Raw genomic sequence first — 6637 nt, forward strand, 5'->3', positions numbered from 1 at the left:
CATTATTGACTGTCTGTGAGGAGAGGATATTGACTTCTACTCTCTGATTAGTCCTCAGCTGATTGAGCACCAGTGATAGGCCTTGCCCAGAATTGGGTGTATATGGGGGCCATAACATATAACATATAATAACATATGAACATTTATTAAACCTTTGCTTTGTACTAGTGACTCTCTGAAGTGAGTTCAATGTATCAGTGAAATGATTCAATCCTAAGATAACCTTTTGATGCAGTAATGTTATTATTCCCATTTTGACAGTTAAGGAAATTGAAGCGTAGAGGGTAAGCAGTAAAGCTTGGATTGGGATCCAGGCAGGCTGACTCCACAGCTCCTAACCATTACACTACACTGCACTTGCTGCTGTATAGTGCACACACAGGGACCCCTGCACCTGTTCTACCTAGTAGGGGTCACCCCTTCCATCTGCAGGAGGGGAAAGCTTCCTGGAGAAAGAGGTGGTGCTGGAATTAGACCTTGAAGCTTAGGGAGGTGGATATTGGAGAACAGTAGGGGTTCTCTGCAAAAAAAAAAAAAAAAATGCAGAAAGAGGAAAGCTTAAGGATATCCTCTGGCATTTGGTGGAAACCAGTTAGGCTAGCACCTCCATTCAGTTGCTTCTTCTCCTTATCTCACAGCCTAACTCCTTTAGGCTATTTGCAATGGCCTTTTATGACCTGGTCCCTGCCCGCCATCACCCCTTCCTGATGTCCAGCATCATCTCTTACTACTTTCCCAAGTTGCCATTCCCTGCAGTGCACTATGGGCCAGCTACTCCGTTGCACATGCTGTTTCCTCCACTGTGAAAGCTTCCAGTCCTTTCTCTTCATATCATCACATGTCCCTGTTTTTCAACTTCATGTAAAAAACTTTCCTGCTTCTTCTGGCCTCCAAGCGTGGGTGAGATGCTCATTTATGTTCTTACCCTATTATTGAATATTTTGTACTAGACTGTGGTTGACTATTTTTTCATGGCCCCTATGAAACCATCAGATCTAAGAGGGCAAGTACTTGATTATATCCCTTCCCTGTGGCTGTAGCACCTAACATAGCAACTGCCACATAATGGACTCTTATCCAACATCTATGGAAATAAGCATCTAACATATTTTCAAAGAATCCCAGTAAATAATGATTCTTATGTCCCTTGGTTATCCATTATTGGTTAACAAGTAGAGTAAGAAACTTTTCTCTGAGATGAAACTAAATTTTTGCTGTTGAACTTTTAAGTACACAATCACATGTAATAACTGATCATCTTGAAGAGATTTACAAATGTGTTCTTAGCCTTATAGCTCTTATTTAGAAAGTTGATGTGGTTGATCAAACCAGGGTCTTAAAAGTAGTAAATGTATGCGCTCAAATGAAGTGTTTCGTATTATCATCCATAATATAAAAAGGCCTTGAAAGGTGGTAAATGCTAAAACACCAAATTGGGCATCTGGAGAGCTGGGTTTTAATTCCTCTATTCTGTGAGCCTGAGAATTCTAGCAGGCTGTCCCCGCCTTAACGTATCTGGCTACTGCTAATCATGATAACTAAGCTTGATATAATTCTGTTTAAAGTCAGTGTCACTGGATTCTGAATTTGTGCCTGGGAATATCCTTTGGGAAGAGAATAAGTTTTAGGTCATGGACCTAGAGACATAGCTTTGAGATAATTGTAGAGGTAGATTTACATGTAGTTGTAAGAAATAGTACATTTCTCAGTTTTTTCCAAAGGTAACTTCTTTCATAAGTATAGTATAATGTCACAACCAAAAAATTGACATTGATGTTGATATTCAGATTCCACCACTTTTATATGCACTCATTTGCATATACATATTTAGTTCTGTACAGTTTATCACATGTGTAGGTTCCTGAGACCATCACCAATGTTAAGATACAGAAAAGCTCCATCATCAGTATCCCTCACTCTGTTTTATAATCACAGCTACCACACTCTATCTCCTACTCCCTTAACCCTTGGTAACCACTAAGCTGCTCTCTAATTGGATAAATATTGTTTTACAAATGTTATATAGGTGGAGCCATGCAGTCTATATCCTTTTTTGAGATTGGCTTTTTTTCACTAAGCATAGATTCCTCGAAGTTCAGCCAAAATTATTGCATGACTAATGGACCACAGTTTGTTTAACTAGTCACCCAATAAAGGACATTTGGGTTATTTCCAGTTTTTTTGGGTTTTTTTGCACATGCTTTTTATTTTCAGTGAGTAGATGATCTCTTTTCAGATCTTACCTTTTTGGTGGTTTCAAAAGAACTTAAAAAGTTGTAAATAAAATACAGTACAGATACTCTTATCTTTCCCAATATCACTCTGATTATTCAATTTAAAAGGTATTTCCAGTTTTGAGCTATTGTGGATAAAGCTGCTATGAATATGGTGTATAGTTTTGGTTTGTTTTGTTTTATTGTTATTGTTTTGTTAATCTTCACCCAAGGATATTTTTTTCCATTGATTTTTAGAGAGAGTGGGAGGGAAATAGGGAGGGAGGGAGGGGGAGAGAGAGAGAGAGAGACAAAGATAAAGAGAAACATCGATGTAAGAGACACATCGATTTGTTGCCTCACACAAGTACCCTGGCTGGGGATTGAAACTGCAACCCAGGTATGTGTCCTTGCCTGGGAATCGAACCCAAGACTCTTTGATGTGCAGGCTGATGCTCCAACCACTAATCCACACTGACCAGGGCTGTACAGGTTTTTGTTTGAACAGGTCTTCATTTTTCTGGGGTAAAAACCCAAGAGTGAAGCCCTAACCCAGCGGTTCTCAACCTGTGGGTCACAAACAATGAAAATACATCCTGCATATCAGATATTTACATTATGATTCATAACAGTAGCAAAATTACAGTTATGAAGTAGCAACGAAAATAATTTTATGGTTGGGGGTCACCACAACATGAGGAACTGTATTAAAGGATTGCGGCATTAGGAAAGTTGAGAACCAGTGCAACCAGTTTGGCTCAGTGGATAGAGCATCAGCCTGTGGACTGAAAGGTCCCAGGTTCGATTCCGGTCAAGGGCACGTACCTTGGTTGCGGGCACATCCCCAGTGGGAGGTGTGCAGGAGGCAGCTGATCGATGTTTCTCTCTCATTGAAGTTTCTAACTCTCTATCCTCTCTCCCTTCCTCTCTGTAAAAAATCAATAAACTATATTTTTAAAAAAACACACACACAAAAAAAACCAAGAGTGAAATTGCTGGATCATATGGAGGCACCTGTTATTTTTGTAGGCAACCACTACATCTTTACCCAGAGTAATGTGTGAAAAAGCCAACATCCTCTCTGCGCCCTCTCTCCAGTATTGGTGTTATGCCTATTTCTTTTATTCTAGCCATTTTGGTAGGTGGATAGTGATATCTAACTGTGGCTTTACTTTGCATTTCCCTAATGGCTAACAATGTTGGACATCTTTTCATGAACTTATTTATTTGCCATCTGTATAACATCTCTGGTGACACAGACATCTGCTATTTTGACTGCTACAAGGTACTTCTCACTGCCTTCTTGATTCTCAGTGGATTGCAAGGTGAAATTATACAGCTTACAGATAAATGATGAGCTACTGTGCTTGAGTGTTAACTGTATGCAAGAGAGGGTTCTGGGTATTAGGTGATAAAGCAGTGAAAGATAACAGACAAAAATCTTCACTTTCATGAAGCTTATATTCTAGTGGAGGAGATGGCCGGTAAATAAAATAAGTCAAATTTATAGTATATTAGATGGTCTTAGTGCTTTAGGGAAAAAAAAAAAAAACACAGAAAAGGGAGATTGACAGTTAACCTTAGTTGTAATTTAAAATAGGATGGTCAGGAAAGGCCACCTTTTCAGAGAGGAGATGTTTGAGTACAGACCTGAAGTGAGGGGAAACCTGTGGGTGTCTGGTAGGAGACTGCTCCTGGCCTTGAAGCAGGTGTGTTCTAGGAGCATCAAGGTGGCCAGGATAGCTGAGGAGTGAGGAGGAAGAGAGAGGGGCTGATGAGGTCAAACAGCATCGCAGAGGCTGACCATGAAGGGCCCGGGGCATGGGTAGGACTCGGCTTCTCCTTCAGGGAGATGGGGAGTCTCTGGACAGTGCAGGACAGAAGGGTGGTAAGTTCTGATTTCACTTCAAAAGGGTCATCCTGGCTTCTTTGCTTGGAGGAGAAGGGTGGAATCAGGGAGACGACTGCATTAGTCCAGGCGAGGCAAGATGGTGGATTGGATAGGGTGGTGGGTGACAGCGAGGGTCACAAACAATGAGAAAATTCGGGATATTTTTGATGTAGAGCAGACATAATTTTTTATCAAGCTGCATATGAGGTGAGAGAGGGAGCAAAATGTCTGGATCCAAGGTTTTTGGTTGGAGTATTGGAAGGGTAGAGATGCTATTAGTATGCACAGGGATGGAAGCTTGAGAGCTCAGGTCAAGACATGCACCCTTTACGTTAACCCTTAGATAACCAAGCAGGGATGACATGCTGCAGAGGCAGTTGGATGATGAGTCTGGGTCCCAGGGAGAGGCATGAATGGAATATTAATTTGAGAATCTCTGACACAGCAGTTATCACAAAGTGCTTCAAAGTGAGGGCTCCTCTTGATCACAGGTCCTCAATTCCTTGATCCCAAATCCTTGGGGCCATGTTTTAGAAAAGCATTAAGTGGAACCATATGAAATTGCCATTATCTGGTCATTTTTTGATCTACAGTAATAAATTCACATGGTTCACCCTAATATTATACTCTATATGCCTTATATATTACATAATACTCTCAGTGGGGTCTGGAACAGCACCCTGTCATCAAACACAGAAATATTTCTGCAGCCCAGCATACACACACACACACACACACACACACACACACACACACAGCTTTTGTTGCTAACTGCTTCCTGACAGCTTTCAGATTTTTTAGAGCTTTTTGGATTTTGGACTTTAGGCTTGTGTTATCATCATCATTGTTGTTGTTGTTTGACCGTTCTGTGGGGGCATCCAGAGAGTTGAAATAGGCCAGGGAATGGAAGCTACTAAGAGGCACATTTCAGCTCAGATTTAAAACTATGTCAATGCTACTCAAGGACACTTCATGCCTCTTCCAAAGGTAGGAGCTCTTTGTCCCAGGAGTGAACTCAGGATGGGAACAGCCACTTATTGGGGATATTTTGGAGGAGATCCAGTTCAAATTCAGAGATGACTGGAGTTGATGTCTTCTACAGCTCTTGTCTCACTGAGATAGGATGATTCTCAATCATTTCTGATCTTCAGGCCTCATTCTCTTCATCTCTAAAATGGGGCCCAAGCGTTTGAACAGTGTGATTGCTGAGGATGCGTCAGGCATTAATATTTTCAGGGCCTCTCTGCTTCTCTGTGTCTGCTCTTTGCCCACTGGTTGTTCCCCCACTCACCTCTACACATCCTTGCTTTCTGAGTCACCCTGTTTCCAGACTGTACCCTGGCAATTTCCCCATACTGTGTAATGAGGAATTAGACTGGGCAGCTGGGATGGGGAAGCAGACGTTTTCCCTATTGCTTCCCAAATTGGTAGAAACAGTCATTTTTCAGTAATCACTTCTTGACATCTAAGCTTGTTTTGGTTTGTGCAACATTCGCAGGCTTCCTGCCAGAGGGCTAATCCAGGGCACAGCTCCATCTTCCTGGAATGGTGCTGTTGGTTGCAGGCCTCCCCTTTCTGGTGCTCTTAAGAAATGAGTTGTACATACGAGGTAAGAATTGTTCAATGATTGACACATAGCCCTCGAAGGGACAACCTAAAAAATGCAACCATTTTGAATGGAAACCTTTCTAAAATATAGTTTACACCTTTAAAACGTTCACTTTCTTTCTGATTATAAAAGAAACATATTTTGACTTTAGGAAATTGGGGGGGGGGGGGACAAATAATTATCCGCACTCTCTAAAAGGGGCGTTTAGCAAATTTTTTCTGTGCAGTCAGATGGTAAGTATTCTAGAATTTGTGAGCCAAGGAGCAAAATTGAAGATAGTCTGTAGGTGCTTAGATAACCATTTAAAAATGTAAAACCAGTCTTCGTTTGCAGGCCACACAAAACTGGATTTAGCCTGTGGATAGTAGTTGTCTGACCTCTGCTCTAAACCTTCTAGACTAGAATCTGGTATTAACACTTAAGCGTATTTCTTTCCAATTTATATTTCTATACGTTTAATTCTAATCATTGTTGTGATCTCCTTGTGCATCCCATTTTGATTTCTGCTCATCCTGTTGAATAGTATTTCATGAATTTTCATGAATAAAGACGTTAAGGACTGTATCAGTCTGTCAAATGGAAGTATGGTCGTTTGTAGAGTACCTACTGAAAGTGCATTTGGATTGTTTCTATTAGTTTATAAAGAGAGCACAGACTGGTGTGTGTGTGTGTGTGTGTGTGTGTGTGTGTGTGTGTGTGTGTTGGGGTCTTGCATGGAGTCCCAGGAGGGGCATCTCTAGGACAGAGGATATTAGAGGCTCTTCCTATGTAGAGGGTACCATGTATCAGACCATTTCTACCAGAATTGGGTATTTTCCTAGCACAACATCATTTCAGTATTCAATGAGATACCAAGGCTGATTTCACTGTATCTGAATAATTCCGTTTCCACAATGGACATCACTGCTATGTCTGTACCTGTGT

The sequence above is a fragment of the Myotis yumanensis genome, unplaced genomic scaffold (assembly GCF_028538775.1).
Source record: "Myotis yumanensis isolate MYYU_CA2020_CCGP unplaced genomic scaffold, mMyoYum1.0.hap1 SCAF_12, whole genome shotgun sequence".
Taxonomy (NCBI): domain Eukaryota; kingdom Metazoa; phylum Chordata; class Mammalia; order Chiroptera; family Vespertilionidae; genus Myotis; species Myotis yumanensis.